Raw genomic sequence first — 13047 nt, 5'->3', positions numbered from 1 at the left:
CCCATTAACCATATTCCACTACAAATAACATTGCATTTTATCAAGTTGGAGACAATTTTTTATACCACTAAATCTTCTGTAGTAAAATTTATGACTGCTGTTCAGACTCTTCATGTCCTATGATACTGACAGAAAACCACAGTGTATCCATTGCAGTTGCTGTGTGACATCTATAAGCAATAGCTTATCCAATGACAATGTCATTTCAATATTAATATTTGTGGCTCTGCAGGGACAGTTAGTTTCATTATACAATTTACTTCAAAAGCAGCACCTGTTTTAAACATGGCTAGAATTTTGTAAATATCACTGCCACTGTTATGTATGTGTTTGATTTAATTTCTATGCACAAGCACAACCAACCAACAGTGGAGATTATGCTGTCAGTTCCACTGACACCTTTGTTGCATTGTAGTAGCCTACAGTCTTCTTTCAGCTCTTTCATGATTCCACTTAAAATTTTTAGTGTTATTCACCATCAAGCTTTTCCATATCACCACTAATACTATGTCAGAAACCGAAACAAACTTGTTACAGTGTTCTTCTATGGCCTTTTGGACCTGATTTTCTTCCAGTCAGATAAAACCTGGAATCTCTTAAAATCTATCTGTAAAAGATATCTAGGAGTTAAACACTCCAGAACCCCAAAACCTCACAAAAGAATCACTGTGTACTTTCCTCACAGATAGATTCATCTCAGTTGGAAAATCTAGCATAATAATGAACTGGTCATCAAAATACTGCAGGAATCAGCAACATCACAAAAAAGCACCAGAACTGTATTTTGGTAATGCACCCATGATAAGATTGGGAAGGTAAGAGAGTGGATACAAAATCAACCTCACCTCTGGAATGAAAGGTCCTGAAGAAATGTGACGCACTCACTGAAGACTGGGGTGTCGTGTCAGCGGTTGGCACTTTCCCCGTAACTAAACCGGTCCCTTTCTGACCAGCTGCATTCCCACCCCATCCCATAGCCCAGCTCTGACCTTTTTGTGGGTCAGTTGCACTTGCTCTGTACAATGATGCAGCTGACCACATAAGAACAACCTTGCCTTTGAGAACTATTTATACCCTCCGTCCCTGCGAGGTCTGACACCGTTGCTATGCCAGAGCAGCGAAGGATGGCTCACCAGCCTGCTTCACGCCAGGCTCCTGCTGAGCCATGTCTCTACTGTCGTTGAGGGCCACACTGGGCAGAGCACTCAAGCCTGTAAGCTGAACTGTAGGGACTGACTTGAGTCAACACTGCTCTTGGCTCAGACCTTCTAAGGCACTTCTGCTTAACCAGGAGTTCCTGGGATCCTCTGCAGTGCCTGTAATCTCATGAACAATTTTTTTCTGTAGCTCTCTGTTCAAAATGTTCAAAATAACAAGCAATTACATCACAGTCCAGCAGAGTATTTTTCACAGCATGGTGCTAGGACTTGGCCATGGTGAGTCTATACTTTCCATCTGGAGGCATCCCACAGCAAACTATCCCACCAGCAAAGATTAAGGGCAGAACCAGAAACTTTGAATCAAACAAAGAGCAGGTCAAACTGACATTGCAGACACCAGGGATGAGCCAAGTAGATTCCTTGGCACAAAACCACAAGTTTAGCTACCAAAGTCCCCCCAGTAAAGTGCTGTGCTTGGTTGGTACCACATGGGTGTGAGCCAGTCTGCACTATTAAACACAAGAGACACTGGGAACTTTCTAATGCAGAAAACAAATCTAGTACTTACATAGCCAGACTGGTCATTCCCCCTTCCTTTGGCTTCACATCTCACTTAATTGTCCACTCAGAGCTTCATGCATCCTTTTATTATCAACTAATGTAAAACTACACCTTCATATGTATGCATGGTCCACACAGTAGCCTAAAATTACTCCACCTGACTGCTGAAGAAATGGTGTGATATGCACTGACATCAGGAACCTTTAGAGAGAGTGTCTCTTCATTTCAAGCTTGAAGACATCTGTCAGTGATCCACACATGATGGGACAGCTGCACCACAGAGATTCAAGGAGCCTTTTTAAGAGTCATGAGCATCCACTGTTAACCTTTAAGGCACCCAACATTCAATAGCTTGTGTTGAGAGGCTTAGTAGAAATTCATAACATCTGTCCTTTAGACATCTAACTTAGATACCTACATCAGTAGTTAAAACTCTGATGCAATGGAGAAGAGCTGCCTCCTAATCCAACATAGCAGGAGTCAGGTCACAATTTTATGTAGCAGAATATCCTCTTCCTACTTGTGGTCATTACTTTATTGAGGATGGTCGCTGAATACGGACATCCCAGATCCTGGCACAGATACTCATGGAGCTTCATTGCTGTTCCTGCTTCAACATGAAAGCTGACCATTCCCCGCCCCCAGTTTTTACCTTTCAGCTTATTATTTATCTGTGCTTTCCCTGGTACACCTAGACTGTTTATCTACTGTACTTAAAAGCCTTTGGTGAAGGAATCTTGCCAAAAGCTTTTCAGGAATCCAGGTAGTCTATATCAAATGGTCTCTCATAACTAACATGTTTTGGCAAAACACTTCAAAGAAAAAATAGGTTAGTGAAGTAGGACTTCCCTTCACACAAGCTACTATTAACTCTTTCAAGACACATCATATTTATCTGTGTGTTCACTATTTCCATTTTTTGCTTACCATTTCTACCAGTCTTCCTACTATGGACATTATTCTCACGTGCCTGAGCTCCACAGGACCTCAGATGGAATGTATTTTAAAGTCTGGTATCACATTTACCAGCTATCAAAGCAATGTAAAGCAAGAGGTTACACGCTATTGTTAATCATTCAGACATTTCAACCTTGAATTCCTCTAAAACTCTTAAATTAATACCGTCTGCTTCTAGCACTGTGTTACTCTTCATTTACTGCTTTATAATTTTTTAAGCCAGTTCAATTTGGGGCTGATCTTCTGATGAGCGCCTCAGAAAGAAAAGCTCCAAAATGGGAATCTCCCTGGCTCCTTCTACTCTGGAAAGACTTTATTTACTTGTTCTGCAACAGCCTTATCTTTCCTAAGTGATCCTTTTATACCTGTATCATCTATTGGCCCTACAAACTCTCTGGCAGGCTTCCTGCTCTTGAAGCATTTGAAGAAAGATTTATTACTTCTGTTAGCTGTTCCTCAAACTCTTTTTTGGACAGTTAAGTTATATTTATACATTTAATCTGCCAGGGTTTATGATCCTTTTCATATTTTTCATTTGGATAACACCAGCCTTTTGAAGGATTACCTTTAAAATGGGTTAATTTTTCTCTCCCTGCCCTACAAAACTTGGTTTCCTTTTGCCCTCAGTCCTTTCTTAGTAGGTGGTAACCTTGGCTCTGTGCATTCAATATGGGTCTGCAGGAAGCCTCCAAGCAGCCTGAAAAAAATTAAATTTAAAAAGCTCATGTGCTTTGGAAGCCCCACTAATATATATATATTTAACCTAACTTCTAGAAGAACCAACCAAATCCTTTAAGAGGAAGGCTGTATAACAAATTGTGACATGATTTACAATTGAAAGACTTGTATGATCTTAACCACTTATTACTAACACTGTATTATTTAATTAATGAATGAATAAGTATTACAGCAGTAGAATGCACCCATAAGATTAAACACTTGAGGATCAGCTCTCAGAAATATTAGGCACACTTCATGAGTTAGGCTCACTCAACATTTACTGTCTTCTTCTGAAGGCACAAAGCAGACAGGGTCCCTTTTCCTCTGCTACAGATGTTCTTTGATGTGAACAAGCCAAGGATCCAGCAACCTAAAGGCACTTCTTGAAAGAGCAAGATTTGACTCCCTGCAAGTAAAGGTAGAGAGTTAGCCCCAGGAATGAAGTATTACAATATGGTAGCTAGGATTGCATTATGCTTCAAACTTTCAACAGCAGATTCATTCAGGAACAGAGCCAGTCATAATCTTTGAATTTCTTGTCTTTGAAGATGTTGATCAATGGAAATCTTTTCCTAACAAACAGCTTTGAGATTTTATTAATACAGGTCACTGAAAAGTTTACTATCCTACTAACTACAGAGAAGGGAAATTCCTCCTAGCTGTACATCTACAAATATACAGCACCCCCGAGGCAGCTCCCAAAAGACCAGGCCTCCTTTTATTTTTCAGACCAAAGTACCTTTTTCTTCCAGTGATCTATGAAACCAAGAAATCCTACTTTCTTGTCCTTGAACACTAAATTAAGAAGGACAAGTCAAATTTCATGACCATGGCAAAATGCCAGCTAACATCGCAGGGCCCTACACACTATAAAGCAAAGGGCTGCAACAAGAATCTTGCCAGAAAACACTTTTTCAGCTAATTTGTAAAAAGGACAAGTGCTTCATCTCTTTGACATTCTTCTAATACTTGAAAGGGCAGTATACACTCCTTAATGCAGCTGCTTTCTTTTATAAGCATCTCTTATATTTTCCCAGGGGCATGTTAATCTGACAGAGCAGCAAGCTGCTGATGGGCATCTGCCATCACTAAGCACAGCTAATATAATCCTGGAGCAAGGTGCCAATACTCCAGTTCTTCTGAATGGCACTTGGAGGGGGGGAAGGAGGGGAGGCCACAAGGAAAAGTGCTGTATTTTAGCACAGTGCAGCAGAAAAAAACTATATGACTGAGCCCAGTGTTTGCAAAAACAGGGGATTCACTGCTCGGAGTCATCCAGGATCTGCAGATGTCACCCATGCTTAATGCAGCATGTACTATTGATTTCGTTTGACCTCTGTAACATCTTCCACTGTTTCAGTTGCAGCTACTGGCTCACAGTCCTGCAAACGACCATGGCATGAGGACATCTGCAACAGGACCAGAGACACCCTCATCTTTTAACCGCCAAAAGTCGCATCGGAGAACGCAGGACTTGCCACAGTGCTGGGCAAGTGACGGATGTCCACAGACCTGATCTGCTCCAGCTGCACTCTGGACAGCCTTTCTAGCTAAGGAAGGAGTAGACTTTAAATAAAACTGCAGAGGAGGGTAGGATAGGAAGACCAGCCAAGCAGGACAGGATACTTGCACAGATCAGCGAGCGCAGAAATCCCCTAACCTCACTTCCCCTACTCCTTCGTATGGGAGCTGCCGAAGCAGTGCCACCCTGAAACCTGGTCCCCATCTGAGTGCTGGGGGAGCAGGGGCAGAGGTCCTGGGAAAGCCAAGGACTGTCTAAATGACTTTGCTACATTATCATACCTTGAAGACCGTAGCCTGCTCTCTGAGCTGGTCACTTTAATTTGCCTCAGGGATGAAGCTCCAGCGAAGGCATCTGAGAACGCACAAGAGCTGAAGCGTAACTGGCCCCTTGCTGCTCTCATAGTCCTCAGCTTTGTAACTTCTGAGAGGGTGAAGTGCCAGGGATGCAGGCTGTAGGGATGACTCTTGTGCCTGGGACCATGATTTCACAAATGGAACCGATTCACTCCATCAAAAAAAAAAGAAGAAATATCTCCTAATTACACTAAGATGACCACTTCACAGAAACAGGGAATGTACAAATCCACATAACCCATACAGCATCCAAGAAAGAACATACAGAAATCCTGTCCAGTCTGCAAACACTACTTTTAAGAAATATGTTTGCAAGGAATAGCTTGGCTCCTTCTAACAGCACAGAGCAAGTCACAATTTGGGAGTGGGAATGCAGTCCTAGCTTGATCAAAGTTTGTGTGCTTTTGCTGGGACTTTTCCTTTGAAAAGAAACTACATAAATAATTTTGTGTGCTAAGAAGCATATCTTAAGTGTTAATGAAAGTCAGATAAATCTCCAGGGTGCACAAAAATGCAAGTGCATGTAAGCAGACACTAAGCAGCACAGTAAACAAATCAACAGAGCACCACAGCAATTTCTGTGGAGCTTTAGAAGGTTTCCTGTATTTGCTCCAGCTTTCTTCCAAAATATGCACATTTTTTGTAGGATGATTAACTAAATAAATCCCAGAATTTGCAGCTCACTTGACCCCTATGCCCAAATGAACTTGCTCAGACTGCAATTTTAAGGTCAGTTTAACATCATGACAACACTTTCCAGAGCTTAATTAGTTTCCTTTTCTTTATTTTAAGGAAATTAGTGGAAAACGAAATAGTATTTTCAACTGGTAGCATAGTCTGGAATTTCCACATTTAAGACAATCTGCCAGTGATGCACCTGAGCTGACTTCCTCTTACCTTTGATGTTCCTTATTTCTCACACAAGCCTCTTCTTAGTTATAAGAAAGCTAGTTAGAAAAGATTCTAGAATCTCTTTTATCATAGACCAGAAAAAGAAAGTTAAAAGCAGAGCACTATGTTTTCTAAACCACCTGCAAGCTCATGAAAAAGCCTCAGACTTGAAAGAAAAAACTTACAGAGGTGCTCTAACCAAAACAGGCTGAGTATCTATTGAAAAACCACAAGAAAAATTCCCCTCTTGTGTGGGAAGATTATTCAAAAGGGCTAAATATTAGTGGAGTTTTGTAGGGTTTATTACAAATATCAAAGAGGAGCTTGCTACATTAAAAAAAATATAAATGAAAGTGACTCAGTGAGAAGAAAAAGTTTGCAGGATGTTATTCATTTGTGAAGCTTGATCACGTTTTGAATTTTTAACTAGTATTTTACTATGTGTGCAAATATTTCACAAGAAAAACAACAGAACAAGAGCTTCATATCAGAAGTATTTTTTACACTGAAGATATTCCAAAGTATGCATTAATTTGCCCAGAAAGTAGCCCCCACATACACTTTATTCAAACCCTTCAATTGCAGCAGATAAGTTCTAATCACCAATGTATCCACAAATTATTTGCCCCATCAAAAATGTTTTGCTTGATCCACTTGGAAAGGCTGCATTTTAAAAAGAAGCAGTATTCCCAGAAATATGCAACTGACCCTTGCAGTCAAAACTGCTGCGTGTTTTCTCAGATCCTGGATAAACACAGCAACTTGCAAATTGCAGCCAGCTTGCTAAGCACTGTTTTACCTGTTTGGGCATGTAACAGAATCAATAGGTAGAGAGAGGAGAATGCAGGGGTTTGTTTTTGTTTCATCCCGCAATATTGTTTAACAGAAGCACATCTGAGATAAAGGTTACCCTGTACAGAGGGCGTGACAGTGATTTATTCTATCAGCGATGCTTGGATAACCTGTGCAGACACCGCTAAGCTTTCATACTGCCTGCTGTACCCTGCTGCCTTAAAAATAATGCCATTTTCTCTGGATTGAAAGTCCAGCCTTCTGTAGGTTTTGAATCAGTCTCGCAACAAAAGAAATTAGCTACAAATTTCCCACTGGCGTTAACACCAGTGCAGCTCTTCTGACATCAACCAAGACACAAGCCATTGTTTGGGCAGGCACTTGGCTTTTTGCAATGCCACATCAATTAGATCTGCCACTTGCATCCTCCAAGCTCCAGTTTCCCAGCTGGTTCTCTTTTGTCTTATATAAGCAGCAAGCTCCTACTTTGATATTTGCAGTAACCCCTTTCTTCTCATCCTTGTAAACTTGCCAGCTCTTTGAGTGATTTTCCTGGATGAGAGGGAAATAGATGTATTGTGGTGGTTTTTCAAGACATGGTGCCCAATAGATTGGCTTTGAGCAATGGCGCTCCTCCCCTCCCCCACAAATGCTGGCAATCCATGTACACAGCAGCTCCTGAAATTAACACTTAGATGAAATTAAACTGTCAACCAAGGGGCAACCTTGGGAAATACTTAGCTTACTTCATATGGTTCCTGGATAGTTTGTTTCCAATCTTGTTTCTTTTGTGACATCTCAGGAATAACTTTTACATATTTGTATATTTAAAACTGCTATGTAAGAAGATAATCAGACTGAAGATTGTAGTAAAGGAGGGGACGGGGAAATTACAAAGAGGTAAAGAGAAAAACTATTAAGGAAGTAAAAACAGCTAAGTGGAAACGACAAAGCTTTTTTTTTCTTTTTTTTTTTCCCTAAAAGATGGTCTAAGGTATGAAGTTCCCATACAGTTTTGTGAACAAAAATGTCATTTAATTTTGTCACCCTTGAGACAATTTGTCTGATTGCATTACTACACATTTGTGCAACACCAGTGAAAAGTTAGCTGCAGTGAGGTAGCTAATCAATTCTTGGCAGAGCAAAGGACAGAATTTTAGGCGGTTCAGCTGCAAAACAACATCGCCTGCTGAAGACTTACAGACTTCAAGGTGGCAAAACAACACAGGCTATTGCCTGCCACCAGTCTTGGAGAAAGCCCTGGTTTCAACAGAAGGAAGCTGCTGGTACTGCAAGTATGCTGGGTCCTGTCCTTGTAGAATATTTAGTGCAAGATCTACAGCTGCTGTCTCACCTACCTGGGATAAAAAACCTGACAGTCCCAAAAATATGAACCCCAGCATTTGCATTGCTGCTGCTAGGGAGGATGCTAGGGTGCCAGGGCGAGCAGGGGCTGCCGAGGGGATGCTGCCTCCAGCAGGTCCTCCTTTCCCAGGGGCAGACCCTCATCCTTAAAGGATTTGCTGTGACCCGAGGCCACCCGCACCCAGGGCCTGGTCGTGGCCCCAGCTCCTTTCCAGCACCCAACCACTTCTAAGGGAGCGGAAGGGATGTCGTAGCATAATGTCTTTAAACAATTTTGGCAATGAGAAAGCTTTTCATATGGTCTTACTCTACCAGTCAAGGCCAGCACACAACCCAGCTCTAAGGGCTGTTTTTCTTCATCTTATCCCCAAAACTGCATAACGGTGTGTGGGTGGAAGGGTACAGCAATGTTCAGTATCCTGGCTGCTTGCAGTAATATACATCAGGCCTGTCCTTGGTCTGCCAGATTTAAGACATAACAGGGCTGGAAGGTGGCACATGGACCCCAACCTAGCAGCTGAACAAACTTTGCAGCCGTAAATTATGAAAACACACAAAGAGAAAGGTCAGGAGGAAGTGCTTCCTCATCATGGCCAAGTGACAGATTCTCACTCCCTATGCGAGCACTGCCCATACGAGCTGCACTGGCTGGGCTGTTAAAGAAAAGCAGCTGGGGAGAGAAAGAGGATGTGGTTACTGCTTGGGGGACTTAGAATTCAAACAAGGCCTTTTTCTCTTTTTTTTTCCTTTTTTTTTTTTTTTTATGTTTCCTTCAAAGACCTTTCCAGTCCATAAAATCTGTCATCTAAGTGGGTCCTGTGCACTGGCATCTCTTCTGGCAGGAACTGCTACCTCTTAAACTTATATTTTAGTCTTCAGTTTTTCTCCAAGCTGATTCTTTTTTTTTTCTTTTTTCCTGTATTTGCCACATATCCTGTTTGGGTTTTTATTATCACAGCACCTGGAGCAGAGTTTTCAGGGCCTTATTATGCTCTCTCCCTTAACCACTCCTGGAGTGGTTACAAATAGCTTGAAATCTGCACACTGGGAGAAAATGCTCCCTTTCACCATCCTTCCTCTTCCTCTGTCCAAGGGTATGTGCACTAGTCCTTAAAGCACTATTGTTTGTCCCTGTGTTTAGGGGGGACACCGGTAAGACAAAAACTCAGCCTCACAGTTTCCCTGCCCTCTGCACGGAGCACCCCAACACTGGGATACCAGTCTGCACATCGTGATGCTTAAAACAAAGGGAAAGGCACTGTGCCTTTGAGTGGCCACCTCCAGAAGTGCTCCTCCAGAGGTGCTGGACTACAGCACAGCCAAAACAAGGAGCACCGATGTCCCTTCATGAGCCAGTCCCTCAAGGGTGGTAAGGAGATAGCATGAAGGGAATTTCGTTGAATATCCTGCTGCACTGTGGAGACAAAAAAAGAGAGATGGGAAAATGTTACCAAGAAAAATGCCACAGGAGAATTCTGAAAAGTCATTAGTAGCCTATTACAGCTTCATCCAAAAAGCTTTTAGTGAGCTATGAATAAATACCCTCTGGAGTAGCAGTCCAATATATTTATCATATTTTTCAAAAGCCTTCAAACAGTTTTACCTAGAATGTAGCTGTCAACAAACAAACGAAAGCATGTGTTTTTTAAGAAAAACAAAACAAAACAAAACCGAAAACATATTGCTCCAGTTATTTGTAACATGACAGTGAGGTTTCTGCTTGCGGCTGTCCTTCACCATACTATTTCAATGGCCGGTGAAGGTGTATGGCACTGTATCTGGATTCCCAGAATGGGCAGACAGGTTAACTCTCTATCTGCACTAGATGACCTCAGAAGCTCAATACTATAAAGACTAAACGGTAAGTGGGTACACCCTGACTCAGTGTTTGGATGATGTGTTTGTCAGTGCTTCAGCAGCACATATGCTAACGTTGAAGTGATGCCCACATTAGGAAGAGCACTGCTTGATAGGGCACACTCAGGTCTATGAAAATGAAGCAAGGAGGAAAAAAAACCAAACAAACAAACCACTGTCATCTGCAGTCCCTATATCAGTGACATCTGCAAGACAATCGTTGAAGACCAAAGTTTGGTGTTGGAGCTGGCAATAACACACATGAAAGAAAAAATTCTGTCTTTTAAAATGGTCTGAAGAAAAAGAGGAGAGGAGCAGAGAGGAGAGAAGAGGAGAGGAGAAGAAAAAGGAAAAAGGAAAATGGAAAAAAGAAGGAGAAGAAAAGGAGAGACAAACAAGAGGTTAGGCCCAATAAATCCTTTTATGAAAAATCAGACTGTAATAAACCAGTGAGTTGGAGGGTACCCTCCTTCAGTCCATATGGGAGAAGATCCACATTCACTTCCTTCCTAAGAAGGAATCTGTTCACAGGCTATTGTTTCTAGCAGAGTTTATTTGTAATGTTCTCTAACTTACAAGAGATTGAGTATTTCTATAGGTAGGAAAATTCAGGTAACTGTGACAAAACAAAAAAAGACATTACCCAGTGTGAAAAGTCTATTAGCATGTTAAGTAAATTATTCTACCAGGGGGTCTTTTTTTTAAATCAAGTTCTGTCAAAACTTACTGATGCTTTACCCCATTTCTAAGCACACTGAAACACTATCACAAACCGTAGGTAACCAATTAATTTTGTTGAAGGTGTTCTTCTATGAAGAATATGTTCCTGGAACAAAGTATTACAGAAAAACAAGGTTTTACGCTTACACTGAAGTTTACATGAGATAAAAAATCATCATGCGTCAAATATACGTTTCTAATTATAATAAGATTTATGTACTGGGGAACAAACAGCTGACAACTACAAGAGCTTTGCAACTCAAACTATTACTTGTGTTTACAGACTTTATAAAAGTAAATTCAACTCAGGATATTTTTTTTTCCTTTCACTTATATACATAGCTATGATACTGCCAAAAGCAACTTGACTTAAATAGCTCAACTTCCAGAAAGTTAAACTGGCACAAACATGCATCTCACAGAAAACGCCTTCATTTTTTGCAGGTAGTTTGTTTGTTTGTTTTGGGTAGGAAGTAAGAAGGCTGTTTATTTTTCAGGTTGTAGTAGAATACCCAAAGCAGTCTTCTGCTTCCTTTTTCATAGCCTCTCAAACAAAATGCAAATACTGTAAACTGAATTCTAACCACGAGGCATACCATTCATTGCTGCATTACTCTTGACGTCACTCCTTTCATTATTACACCAGTTGTACACTCCATAATGGACAGGACACAAATAAAAACCATCCAAAGCGAAGGACTCTGCCATTTAGTTCTTCAGCACTTTCATGTATTTATCCCTGCACAATGAACTTCTACAAGGCAGAGGGGTTTCACCAATGCTCACATTTCGTTCAGAAACTGATGGGAATATGATGCATGCATAGATCCTCCCTCCCCTGCTGAGCAAGAGAAAATCCAGAAGAAAGCCATTTCGCCCATGGGAAACGGTTTGATTAATGTGTTCAGAAGAGGACGCAGGAGGATGGTCTGCAGAAACACCAATTAAAGCAGATAGACCGACTGTGACCGCATCGTGTAATGCACCCATCAGAGACTACTGTCAACAAAAGGGCGGCAGAAGAGCACAAAGAGGAAAGACAGTCCACCGGCACGCAGGGAGCCAGGTAGCACACTGGTGGGAAACGCTGGTGATGGTGGGGCTGCACTTAAAGCTCCCTGACATTCCCATCGGCAACGGCCTGCTCCAACACAATTACCCCGCCTGCCTTATTCCTGTGCCCATGCGCTGGCACCGTGCTCTAACGGGCCGGCACGGTGAGCCCTGCGGCCAGGTCCCCGCCGTGCCACCACGATGCACGTAGGTCCCACGGGGCTGCCCCTCCACAGGGCATCTCCTGCGGCTCCCAGAGGTCTCCTGTGCCCCACCAGGCCCCATGGCCACGGCTGCGGTGACTAAAAGTTAACAAACACTCCCCTATGACTCCCTGCTCTTTATGGGTAAGGTTTGTTTTGGATTCTGTGAGGAAGTTAAGCTGCTTTTCCTTAATCTCATCGACTAATTAGAGAGCTGCGGTGCATGCATTCCTTCTAAGGAATATGCTACAGAAGGAGGCGTCAGACCTCCTGACGCACTCTGCCAGCTTATCTAGCTTCCCCATCCATTAGGAAAGGGCAAAAGAGAGTAGCCACAGCTACTTGAGTAAATCGAGCATGTGAATGACCGTTCTTTGGCACAGAGCAGCCTGGATCCATACTATTAAACCTCCCTTCTTTCCAGAAGAGGATGGCTGGATGCAAACTGCCTGCTGGATGTGGGCCCTGGCCTGTGCTAACTTCCAAATAAGTGTCTGGCAATTAATTGTCTAGGACAGCACTAGCTGGCACGGGCTGAAACTGCAAGTGGGACTGCTTTAACAATTTAAGAGTACAGACAGTCGGGTTCCAGCGCCTGGGAACATTCCTTACGCTGTGTAGCTTACAAATATAGACACAGCCAGCGTGCATAGCTATGCACTGCCCTCACGCCCATGTGAGCACAGTTTGGCAGCTAGGGAAAGGACTAGCTAGAGCACTGGGCTGCACTCTGCAAGGCACAAGGCATCACAGCTGAACCACGGCCTTCAAGGCTGGTTCATCGCTGATCTTAATTACACACATTTTATTTTAAACTGCCTCCCCTGGAAGCTCAAAACTATTATCTTTTTCCCCCTAATGCAGGAAAAAGGAGGACAGTATGACCACAA

The sequence above is a fragment of the Haliaeetus albicilla genome, chromosome Z, assembly GCF_947461875.1.
Source record: "Haliaeetus albicilla chromosome Z, bHalAlb1.1, whole genome shotgun sequence".
Lineage (NCBI taxonomy): Eukaryota > Metazoa > Chordata > Aves > Accipitriformes > Accipitridae > Haliaeetus > Haliaeetus albicilla.
The sequence above is the reverse complement of the archived record's forward strand: the minus strand, read 5'-3'. Positions refer to the sequence as shown.